This window comes from Rhea americana, unplaced genomic scaffold (genome assembly GCF_003343005.1).
Source record: "Rhea americana isolate MKP2758 unplaced genomic scaffold, rheAme1 scaffold_37, whole genome shotgun sequence".
In the NCBI taxonomy this organism is placed as follows: domain Eukaryota; kingdom Metazoa; phylum Chordata; class Aves; order Rheiformes; family Rheidae; genus Rhea; species Rhea americana.
In genome coordinates, this window is record NW_028186501.1 from 1112108 (window position 1) to 1125544 (window position 13437).

Consider the following 13437-nt stretch of genomic DNA (forward strand, 5'->3'; position numbering starts at 1 on the left):
GTGCACAAAGAACGTGGGAAATTTGAGGACTAAATGGATTAACAGTCACGTGCTCCATCTCTCCTTACAACTTTGGTCCTACTTGAGCAGCCCTGTGGTCTGGAGAGGGGTCAAATGCATGGCTCATTCTGTTAAAATGATCTTGAACACACACTTATGCTCACAAGTTTTTCTGCATTGGTGATTTCATGAACACATGAACTTCATTAACTTCCCTCCAACTGAAAGACAGCAGCAGTGCCCCGCTCTAGGCCTAACTTTTACCACGCAACTTTGCTAATGACTATTTGTAGCTGGAATTGCATATGTCACCTGTTCTGCTCCTGCGTAAGACTTCCCATCTATCCTTTGGAGAAACAAAGAGCAACTTTTGCTACTGGCATAGTTCATGTGCTCCTCATGAACTGCACGTTCGTTAATGTTTAACGGGTGTCTAGCATGAGCTTTTGAGTTCATGCAGCTTTATGGACGTCAGACTACAATATGCTCTCCCCCTCAGCAATCTCTTCGTTTTCATTTTGGTTTTGCTTGTTTTTTAGTATATTATCAGGAAAGCTCGTACTACGCAGTTTGTGCTTTTCTTGGGTTGGGAATAAATAGAAGACAGTTGTCAGTCTAGGACATTTCACCAACACTGAATACAAGGACTTTTTGTCTTCAAAGATATGTTGGGCATTTTAACTGATCTTCTCAGCAGTTAACAGAAATGGTATAGCTGTACAACGCCATTAGTCTTTGAAAAAATTCATCTACAAGTGTATCCTGTCTCTATTGCATTCCTGATATTTTTTCTATTGACAAGAATCATATCTAATACTGCATATCTAATGAAACAGATAAATGTATGTCACTAATAAAAAGTAAGTAGSTGTTCAGAGCAGGTTTGTTTCACAAATTTGCACTTGTCTTTGCCTTAATTCTTGGATAAACATTCTGCTACATCTGTGATTCTGCTCACCTTGAATGTGTCTGAAATAGCCAGTCTCTCTTCAACATACTTTCAACCATTTGTAATGTCAGATGTTGCTTCCAGCTGTAAGAGAAATTATTTTTTTTTTACTTTAAAGTAAAAGCAGTTTAGAGCATTTACATCTGTAGAAATGRTAGCTCCTTGTGGAGTCCATCACCCAAGAGGTGCCTGTTTTTGTACGCTGTTGGACTGTATCAAAGGCAGTATTATAGAGTACTTAATGATTGCCTTTTCATGTCAGTTTTTAAATTTTTGTGTAGTGTCTTTATCATTCATACCAATCTGTCTTTTAGATCATCTTCCATAGACACTCCAGATTAAATTTTCTTCATTATCATTATAGAACTAGATGAATAAGTGGCACATCTGTTCATGAAGTGGTTTATTATCTGTTTTGATGAGGTTTTGGATGAATAGCAGAATGACTTAAATAAGGAGCAAATGCGTACAGGTTTATGCATAATCTTAAACTCATAACCAGTTAAACTCRAGGAATTTGATTTTATACTGAAGAAATAATTATTAACTAGTGATCTGGGACAATTTTTCATGAGGGAAGACTTAAGGAGAGACGAGACAAAACAGAACAAACCTGTATGTGAAATAGCATTAATGAAGATCCACACATTGTTTAACTCATTCTTACTTCATTACTGCAAAGGCAAACTTTAAATATTTTATAAACACCATTCTAGCCATGTAAAACCAAATTGCTCCAATAAATCCATTTTTCTAGAAGCTATTTCCTAATTCCTTACAGCTGCATCATTTATGAGGGAGGACTCTGATCATTTGTCTGTCATACAGAAGATAGCACTAAATTTTGAACACCCATATGTTAGTGGTGCTTTCCATAGACATTTTTCAATTATAAAACGTACAATGTCCCATTGACATTTTGGTGTACTTGTCCCACAGYGAGTTAGAAAGGTGGCAAGTATTGCAGAGCAATTAATTCTAGCTATTCCAGTTACTTAATTCAACACTCTTGAACTTTGTGTCTCAGCAGATCTAGGGAGAGCGAAGCCATCACCTCAGAAGCTCTTGAAGCCAGCTCAGGATGGACATGACTGTCCAAGTTTTCCAGCTGCACATCAGCTCGTTTTCAAAGGAGAACTTTTTCTTCCATGCCTCACAATACTTGCCTGAAGTCACAAGGAGGATGGCTCAGTCCTTGCTAGGTACCAAGGTGAGATAGGAGAGGAAGGAAGTACTAGAGACCAGAGGGAAACCTTGTCTCTGTTTGGGTGCCTGAGCAGTTTGATGCCTTTACTGATTCCTACAGCTGGGGAAAATGAAGCATCAGATTCTTATATGATCTTTATATTTTTATTTTGTAGATATGAATTCTAAACAGATAGCATGTAAAATATGAGCCAGTGTAATACAGAGGAGTTCCATCTTGAGCTGCAAGTGAGAAATCACTTGAGTTGCGGGAGCTGTCACAGTATACAAGGTTGCCAGGAACGATCATTGAAATTATAGCCTTGTACTGCACGATTTTTTATTTGTTGTTATAGAAATAAGGAACCATCAAACATGTTAAAAAAAAAAAAAAAAAAGATTACAGTATGCATAATTTTGGAATATGACAGCAATATTTAATCATACTATTCTAACAGGTTCAGTTTAAAAAAGTCATAAGCTTCTACTGCTGTTGCCTGTATATAGCTGAAATGCTAACGGTTAATGTTACATATTGTGTTACACAAGAACAAATCTCAAATACTATATACTGTCTTAGAAGTCTTAAATCCCTGGAATATAATAAGTAATAAACAGAAGGATGTTCATTATTAGCATGTCTTCTCCCAAGCAAAAGTGATAGCGCATCAGATGCATCAACTCCTGGCATGTGTCAGTGCTTTTATCCTGTATAAACTATTTTTATATGGATATGAATCAGTATAGAATCTTCTGAAATAACCAACAGAAGTTATAGCACTTGAAACAGATCATGATAAAAATATGAATCTAAACCTCTTTTCTTCATACAACTTTGAAGCTATATCTGAAAGAGTAATCTGAGAAGCTAAATACATAAAGGGTATTCACAATATCTATCTTCAGACTGATGAAAAATTTTGTATTTCTGTAATGGAAAAGAGCTCTTTCAGGAGGAAATTCAAAAACCTAAAGTTTGGCCACTACTCTGAAACACTTTTTAAAAGATCCTCTCATGTCTTTGACAATATAGGGTGACTAGACTTTGAGTGGGTGGGTCATCCTGCAAAAAACTTGTGGTAAACACCACAAGGAGGTGCCTAGACTAAGTCTAGAAGAGCATGGATTAATGCCTGATCGCATCATCTAGCTTTCTTATTCATACAACAGTATTAAAAATACAGAAAAAAAGACAAAAACAGTTACTGAATTCTATAGCGTGTGTTCATGGCTGCTTCTAGCTGAACCTATCATCTGTCAAATTCTAATTTCCTGGTGTTATTTCCTTCCTCAAAGAACCAATATGACCATCGTATGATTGGTTCTCTTCGATTTCAATGGGAATTGTGAGTAAAAGGAAAGAATGACAGAGTGCAATATGGAGCTGAGCACTGATTTACAGTACTTGAGAGTCTAGACCAGTATTGCAGTAGTCTGGAAATATTTGGGATCTTGAGTCCTTTATAAATGAAGGAAAAAGAAACAGTCAGCTAATCTTTTTGCTGTCTAGAACTATGCAGAAATACTGCATCTGAAAATAAGTAAGGATTATTTTTTATATCATTTAAAGAATAGAGTATTTTACACTTCAGACTTYCCTCCTAATAAGGCATTATGAGTTAACTTTAGGCTTGAACTAAAATCTGGGATATAACTGGCATTGCCAGCCTACAGGTTCAGACTAGAGGAATCTCTTTACTAAAAATACCAACGTGTTTTAATTAAATAATATGAATTGGACATTGACATTTTCATAAACAGTATAAATAACTGTAAAGATGTATTCACACTACACTCTCATCTAATATATTTGAGATATTTGGCTTTTCTTACTTACTTCCCAGATTTTACAAGTCAGAAAGAGCTTTACTGTGGCTTTCATAGAGAGGTATGATTTATATGTGAATTACTGTTGTAGCAATTTTAAATATTTTTTAAAAATTTATTATAGTTTAGCCTTAGACTATTATTTATGTGATCTGTCATACTGACAGATACTGTACAGAACGTTTTTGCCTACCTCCTGCACAGAGTATCAATCATCGCAATTCTTGACAAGCCCTAAGGAGAAGAATATTTATCAGTATCTATTAGAAGAGTCTAAAAAAAATAGAAATGACAGTTTATATAGAGAATATGATCTGGCTGGAAAATAACAGAAGCTTGATATTTTCTCTCAAAAATTCTCTATTGTCTCCTTACATAGTTCTTGTTATCACAGCAGCCAAATACCTCAGTATTCTTATTTTAGGAGATTGCTTTTCTATATTTTCATATCAGTTCTGTGAGGGAAGATAGTAGCATTCTGTAGATTCCAAAAAGGGATACCAGGAAGCTAGACCATATCCAGACAGCATAAAATCTACCCAAAGCACTGAGCCTACAGTTTTCTGTTGGCCAATGTCCCTAAGTCCCTGAAGCTAACTAATAAGAAATATCTGATGCAAGGATTTGAGCGGAATTGTGTCCAGCTGAGTGTAATGCCAACTGACATGCTTAAAGCTGTAGCAGAACAGACAGCTGTTTGTCTAAATTTGCCTGTATTAGCAGCCTAATCATAAGATGACTTTCTCATTTTCTCTGTCACTGCCTATTACTGGAGCACTTCCCTTCCAAGAGTTGGCCTGATAGCAAAAGTAGTCSAAGCGTGTTGACTTATAGGAGATGTGTAAATCCCTCATGTGGCCCCTTGCTACGTTCCTGGTCTGCTGGGGCAAGAGCAAGAGCATCCCCCTGTGCATGTGGGTTCGGGGTGACCGGCTGGATGTCAGCCCTAGTGGGCAGGGAAGGTTTGTAGTGCAGCTGGAGCACTGGGTGGCTCCAGGCAGCTGGCTTTTTCTCTCAGGTTTACTTACACACAAAGAATCAGAGAATGTTTGAGGTGGGAAGGGACCTCTGGAGATCATCTAGTCCACCCCACTCCACCCCCACTCAAGCAGGGTCATCTAGAGTGCGTTAGGGTTGCATCCAGGCGGCCTTGAAGATCTCCAGAGAAGGAGACTCCACAACCTCTCTGGGCAACCTGTTCTAGTGCTCCGTCACTCACAGTAAAGAAACTCCTGCTCGTGTTCAGGCGGAGCTACCTGTGGTTCAGTTTTTGTCCGTGGTCTCTTGTCCTGTCACATGGTGCTACTGAAAAGAGTTTGGCCCCGTCCCCTTGACACCCTCCCTTCAGGTACTTGTACACATTGATMAGATCCCCCCTCAKYCTTCTCTTCCCCAGGCTGAAGAGGCCCAGCTCTCGCAGCCGTTCCTCGTAGGGCACATGCTCCAGCCCTCTGATCATCTTTGTAGCCCTGCACTGGACTCTCTCCAGTAACTCCATGTCTTTCTTGTACTGGGAAGCCCTGAACTGGACTCCAGATGTGACCTCATCAAGACTGAGTAGAGCGGCAGGATCACCTCCCTCGACCTGCTGGCAACACTCTTCCCAATGCACCCCAGGAGACCATTGGCCTTCTTGGCCACAAGGGCACACTGCTGGCTCATGGTCAACTTGTCGACCAGCATTCCCAGGTCCTTCTCTGCAAAGCTGCTCTCCAGTAGGTCAGCCCCTAGCCTGTACTGGTGCATGGGGTTATTCCTCCCTAAGAGGAAACATGCTGAGTCAAAACCTGCTGAATAGAGATCTTGTATTTCAAGAGAACTGTGTCTGTATCGGGAAGAGGCATAGTAGGTCCTGAATCTCTCTTGTGGCTTTCATCCCCCAGCATAGTACTTAAGCAGTAATTAATAGTAAGTGATGATTTCCTTTTTGCTACTCTTCCAGGGCTGGGTGATTGCTGAGCCCTGCAGGTCTGAATCCAGTAAGAGGGGGTTCAGTTTTCTCGTAACGGCATCAGCAAGACAAAACTGTTTCTGCCTGGGCATAGATGATGAGCAGGTGCAATAATTTCATTCAGAAAGAGAGAGGATATTCCTTGTCTCATGTCAGGTAAAAAAAGATACATAAAAGCATTCACAGCAAGCAGAAGTCAGTAGTATGGTGAAAAGAACTAATGCATTTGCAAAAGGTAATGTAGATGAGGCACTATACCTAGTGTGAAACACTTTGGGCGGTGGGGTTTTGATCAAGAGCATCACATAACTGCACATAGACAGGTATTTCCTGAAACTCCAGACGGCATGGTTGAAAATTAGGGTATATTTGTCCTGCTTTAAGCTAATTGTTTTTTTTTCTCAAGATATGTGAGTGTCTTAAAGCCTGAACACCAGCTACATAAGGTGTTCCCTCTTTGTGTTATTTGATTATTATTTGCCTCCTGCTAATGCTTCTGTGCTGCTTCCACGTGAAATCCCATAATAGTGCCCCTTCTGGCTCCTTGAAAACAAGAGGTAACAGGCTCAGCCGAAACTGAGCAGTCATCAAAGAATGCAAGATTAGGCATTTGTACTGCATCAAAATCRGCTTTTGATGCAGGCAAAAACTGATCTCTGGACAATACAGTACCGACAGCCCAAAGCTGAGCACTAGTGCTTATCTGCAAAAACCTTTTTGTTTTGCTCGGTTTTATGTTTTTTTTTTCTTTTCCTAAGCTCTCTTATTTAATGTGTGATAAAATAAATCACACTGAAATAAGTTTTGTTATAAAATGACCACTGTTCTGGGAGGAATGTGTTTGTTGCATTTTAGAAATTACTTTCAAAATAGGTGTTGCAAAGTTTAGATTGTTTTGGGATCCCCCAAAACTAGAGCAACACTGAAGTAGCATCATCTGTGAGTGCTTCTGTGCCTTGCAGACCGCCAAGGCCCACTGTCTCCATTCATGGCCAACCCTGGGCTGCCATCTGTCTCCTCACCTGATCAATGGCACYGTTCAAGGGCCCATCTATATTTAGCCTTTCTAGGGGCATACTGCGGAAAGCATGCTCGGCAGGGCCAGAGGGCTGTTCAAGGCAGAAGGCTGATGCCCCTGTGTCTTGTCCTGCCTCAGCTGAACCTGTCCAAAGACTCAGGAGTCCTCAGAGGGTGTAGCGTGTGGTCTGCTTCAGTGCCAGTGCCCTGAGCTACTGCAAATCCTTACTTCCCACCTCCTGAATGTTTTTCCAGAAGTAGTGGGGGAAGCAGATACAAATGGAAACTCAGAGCAGGAAGATGGTGCTATCACCAGAAAATCTCTGTGCAGTCCTTCAGTGCAAGAAATGTATGGGCTGCAGTAAAATAAGGACAGACCAGAGAGGACAGGATTGTCAACACCCAAGGGCTGCATGCATGCGCCCAGCTTCGAAGCCGGACCCCCATGTGCTGAAGTGGGGACTTGCTGAGATCCGCGCACCACCTCTCCGAGCAGCGAAGCTCAGATGTGTACACAGGTCAGCATGGGCACACGTATGACACAGCCTTAACAAAATCCCTCTAGCTGTTCAATGGACTTACAAAGTATTTGTCTCTAGTACATCCTGCCTAAATGTTGCAGTGCTTTCTCCAGTCCTGTGAGTACTATCTTTTCTATAAAGATTAACACAGAATAGGGCCAAAACAGACTGCAATATGAGAAGCATAGGGGTGAGAAGGTTGAAGACATTAGTCAGGTTTCCTGGATGCAGTATATATCATATATTCTTTTCTTTTTTTAATGTTAACAATCTTTTCCTTTGAAGAGAGACAAGGTACAAGCACAATTTCTTTTCCAGCAGGCACAGTATTTGCTCAAGAAGTGCCCAGAATTTCTTATGGTTGAATTTGACACCACATCTGTTTAGCTATAGTAGTAAAAATCAGTCAGAGTATTAAAGTAGATTATGCACTAATAGTTATGCAAATATTCTGTCACTGAAACTATAAAAAAAAATCTCATGAAGATTTAGTAAATGGCTATTCTAAGGAGAGAAATATGTGGAAAATGAAAATGAAGATCATTAACTTCAATGAGTTAGGGGAATTTTTTTGTTATCATTTAAATACATGATTTGGGATGCCTTTGAAGATTTAACCTGGAGGAGATTATTAGTTATAAGAGTGCTAAAATATAGCTGCAGGATAAAAATTGGGTCCACCTGGAGAAATGATCACTGGAAAACAGATCTCACCTGTTTTATCCTTTTAGAGAAAACATAAATACAGTATTAATTCGTTTTTTTAAAAGCAGAATAGCTTATATCTCTAGGAGGTAGATCTAAAGGGAATGTCAAATTTTCTTGCTCCAGGGCATGAATTAGTACCTGGGAGAAGTTACAAAGTGCTTTATTTCCCCTATATCTTTGTTTTTTAAACTCTAGTTTGAAGAACGAGATACTGGCTGTAGCTCTGAGTATTAAGCTAAGGAAGATAACCTGTTGCCTCAGAAGCCATAACAGCTTGATATTTCGCTAGGGCTGATGTTATGAAATGATTTAATACTTGATAAAGAGGCCACTCAAAGGAGCAAATTCAATTTAATTTATTAAGGATGGGTTCAGCACTCAGATCCTGGTATAACAGTTGGTGCTTAATTAACTTTAGGCATACAGGAACCACTGGAAGTATAGATAGCATAGCAGTAGGTGACTCTTCAAGACTGAGAGCTGGGCATCTTTAGCCTGGGGAAGAGAAGGCTGAGGGGGGATCTGATCAATGTGTGTAAGTACCTGAAGGGAGGGTGTCAGGGGAACTGAAACTTTTCAGTTGTCCCATGTGACAGGACAAGAGGCAATGGGGAGAAATTGAAGCACAGGAAGTTCTGCCTGAATGTGAGCTGGAATTTCTTCCCTGTGAGAGTGATGGAGCACTGGACCAGGTTGCCCAGAGAGATTGTGGAGTCTCCTTCTCTGGAGATCTTCAAGGCCCGCCTGGATGCAGCCCTGTCTGACATGCTCTAGGTGACCCTGCTGGGGGGGGGGGGGGGTGGACTAGATGATCCCCAGAGGTCCCTTCCAACCTTACTGATTCTATGATGGCTCTGTCCTGATGAAATATACCGATTTTTTGTTAGGCTTAAATACCAGCTTGTGTATGTAAAAACAAAACACTTAAATTGCATTTTGTTATATAGTATCTAGCATAGATTGAGAATCTGCCTGCGTATGTTAGTGCCAAAGTTAGTAGCCTGCAACRCTTGAAGTAAAGGAATCCAGGATGCTATAAACAAATTTTCTAGGATGCTTTGGTTTTCTGCTTAGTCAAGGGAGATCAACAGGAAAGGTAAAGATTGCTAAAAAGCAATCTGAGCTGAGTACTTCCTTAGGCTATGCAGAGGATACACACAAGAAATGCATCCAGTAAGTAGAACTATCCACTTTCACTACAAAACATCTTTTTCCACTTAATTGGCTTAACTGCTCAATTAGAAGTTTGCCAAGGAGGGAGCTTGGTTTCTAGAGCCTTGCTTAGTATGAGATGCTCAGAACCCATAATTTTTGCTTGGTAGCAGAATCCCTAGATGTGGGGCATATAATAAGCTCAGTCAGGGTGTTTCAGCAGCTTGGTCCTAGTGTTGGAATAGGTAGAGTATGTTCCATCACCAGGGGATGTCCTCACCATTCCTTGCCCTTCCTGCTGATCCTAGGACAGTTTGTCAAAAATCAAGGCCAGATGTATTGGTTATGGGGAAGTAATAGTTCTTATAAACTTTGCATTCATTAGTAAATAGAAAATGCACAGGCCATTCCTGAAAAGAGGCTAGAAATCAAAACTTCAGCTTGCTCACTGAGTTAGACTYTTCATTATTTTAACTTTCTGGCTCAGTAAATCTCATTCCTTCCTGCAGAGCTTTAGTCAGGGATGAAACTTTTCCATTCCCTCTATAGTCTACTGCTTAGTTTGTGGCCTTAGAAAGTAGCAGCCGTGGGGCTGAGCCCCACAGGCTAATGAGAGTTTCCTCTTTCTAGATGTACACTGTTCTTGCCTCCAGCTTCAGCTGTTTTTTAAGTTGAACTCAGTGCACTGCAGGGAACTGGGCACTGGGACTGCATTTTATGAACTAGGCCTTTCCACAGACTTAAACATTAGGATAGGCCCTGCTCATTTTAGAGCAGCTGAGCTGAAGTGGTGGACTGCTGCACATCTCAGATAGGAATCTCTCACACATCAGTGCATGCACAGACTGCATAGGCTTACAGAAAACCAGCTTCTCCAAAAATGGATACAGTTGGGGAGTTTTAAAGCATCTTTGGTATTTGAGAATTGTCCTCTGAGACTTAGATATCTAAGGAAGAGTGTCTTTATGAAGAACGAAGGCAAAGAAATGCTGGCTAGAGGTGTTCTACCAGATAGCACAGAAAATGGCTTATAATGAAAGTATGAAAGAACTGTTGCTCTCACCAGAAAAAGGAGGACATAGGGAAGACATGAGAAGTCTCTGAATAATTAGTAATGAAATGGAGAGTATAAATTGTCCTTAGTGTTTGCTGCAGGTATCGCTTTACATTGCAGCAAGGTTGACTGACATTAAATACTGTAACAATTCTCCTGATAAGGGATTGTTTAGCCCAGTGATACTGGTTGACTAAGCAGGCTGTTAAGTATCCTTCACTGGAAATACCTAAAACAGGATTATACAAAGTTCAGAGGGCTGGATGTAGATACACGTTTGTAGGGGGGTGGACTGATTGCTTTTCAAGATCATTTCCAACACTACATTTTATTATTATTCTTGATACACTCAATTTCAGTCAATTAACTCCAGACAATGAGTAAGTTATCTTCTCTATATTAAAAACAATAATCTCTTCTTCAGTGACTCTGCAGTATTCCATCTTGGTCTATTCTGGCTACACAGTCTGGCTGGAAGACCAATTTTGGATCCTGAGCGTACCCAAGATAATCCATAGAGTTAAGTTAATAGCCCCTCTATTTTTTTAAAGTAGCTTCTTGGCCCCAAAAATGTTCCAAAGGCGGTGCTTGAGCATTGAGCTGTAGTGATTCTTTGGCTTTCAGCTGAGGTCCCATGGATAATGGGCATACGCTGCTATTCTGATCTGTGCTGCAGATCTGGCTGAATGCATCACCAAAAGTTTAAAGAAGATGAAGGCTGTCACTCCTCTCCTCTTCAGTTTTCTGTCATACAGGGTAACCAGCTACATTCACAGTTACTAGATGCACCAAGGAAGCAGGGAAGGAATGTTCTTGCTCAGATTTTTTTTTACTAGGGAGACATACTGTACAATTGCAATTAAACTGCCAGATTTTGTTCTGCATTGTTTGTTGAATTTTCTTCTTATCCCTAGTGCTGGAAAAAACTAATTCAAACATACTTGTCAGAGAGAAGTATTAATACTGGCATGCAATGTAGGATATAACAAGCAGCCTGAAGTAGTAGCAGAGGGGAGGAGATGAAAAATGTTTTATGTTCAGTGCAGATTGCCCTAGATATAGAGGAAGGTATTAGATAAGGCATGCAGATGTGAGTAATTAAAAAAAAATATAAAAAAAAGTTACCAGGGAAAACCTTCAGTCTTCTGTGTTGGCTAAAAGTTGCATAGACAAGAATGCACAAAGAGGCTGACAAAGACTGGAAATATTTCTGTTGATAATTAATTAGATCAATAGATTAGATTTGCGGACAGCTTAAAGAGCTAAATTGTAATGTAATGACAAACGCAGCAGTAGCTGCATATAAAATAGTTCATGCAAAACCAGCAGTCATTAGCAGAATACAAAGTTGGAGGAAAAAGCAGAGATACCAGGGTAGAGGGAAAGATGGTGGGTGAAGGTATCTAGACTTCTGCATTTTAGGGGATTAAATCTTGTTACTGAAGTCAAGGCTAATTTTTCCTGTAAATAACACCTTTATCAGGAAAGAAGGGAAGGTTATTGGGGGTTTTTGTTTGTTCATTTTCCCTCTGCTGCTACTGATACTAGTGCTGCTAATTCAAGAAGACTCTTCTAGGGATTGTGGGACCTAGTGGTGTGGGGTTAGATTACCCAAAGCAATAATATAATGATACTGTGTTGCCTCCAAGAACTGTAAGCAGTCAGCCTTGAGGAGCAGACAGTTTCTCAAGAGCCAGCTGGTTATAGAAGTGAATTTTGGTAGAACAGGCCTCTGCTTTCATGAGCTGGAGAGTTTCCTGGTGTTGGGGGGTTACTTTGGAAAATACAGAATTGATACACCTGCAGCTGCTTATCTGCTTTATCATTTCAGTGAGAGCATCCCTGTGGTGATTGAAGGGGATATTTGGAGAAGACACTATGGTTAGTGTACATTGGTGTGGGGTGAGTTATCTGCATGCTGAAATTTGTGCAAGTTAAGCTACCGCATCCCTAAATTCCCTATTCAAACCAGTCATTAGTTTGGACAGGGGCTTAGAGGAGCGAAGCCTGCAGTGTAGTAAATCCGTAACTGCAGTCAGCACTGTCGGCAAGTTGCTGGTAAAGGCTGCTGAGGAGGAGCAAGGCTGGTGGTGGCAAAGGGTGGCCAGTGTGCTGCCTGCTGCCAGTCAGCTGGCAGGAGCTATCAACAAGCTGTCTAACATGCTAGGTGACCCTGCTTGAGTAGGGAGGTTGGACTAGCTGATCTCCAGAGGTCCCTTCCAGCCTTACTGATTCTGTGATTCTGGCTCACACACACGTTTAGGGGAGGTCATCTGGAGGAAAAGGAGGGGTGGAAGCATCCAGGTTAATATTGCTGTTAATAGAGGGCATATTTTTAATCCTTCTCTTACTGCATGCGTGGGCATTGGCCTTCACTGTTGCCCATCCCAGGGCACGGATGAAAGGGTACTTCAAGGTTTAACTCTGTAATTCAGAAGTCCAAAAGCCTGATGACATGAACTYGCAATCACACTTAGGTTATTGTTACTGCAAAACTGCAGCCTCTGTATTCCTTATCAATATGCCTAAAGACATACTGTTTCAACCTGTGCACTCTTCGGCTGTCACAAGTGTAGACTGGGTTAATTCATTAATGAGAGGGGCCAGGAAGAACTCTGGTGGCAACAGGAAGAATTACGTTTCCCTCTTACTGGCTGCATTGCATGTGGATGTCCTAACCACGTAAGTTGTATGAGCACTTCTCGTATCTCTCCCTGTCTGTATGTCTATATGCATACCTACGTACAATAGTCAAATGACAACATAAGTAATATTCTGCAGTTGTTCAGTGTTCACAGTAAGGCAGAGCATCTTAGAGCAAAAGAACGAGATCAGATACTATGGTTCTAATTAATAATTATAAATAGATCAAGATCAGTTCTTTTGGGCTAATGGTGAAAGTAAAAGCTCAGAGCTATATGAGTAGCACCATTTATTTTAGCACTGGTAAAATCACTAAACTACATGCTATTCCCGATACATTATGTTAAAATTGTGCATATTAGATGTGTTTATAGCATTTTAAAAAATAAGTAGACTAGCTTAATAATAGTTGCAACTAACCCAGGCAAGA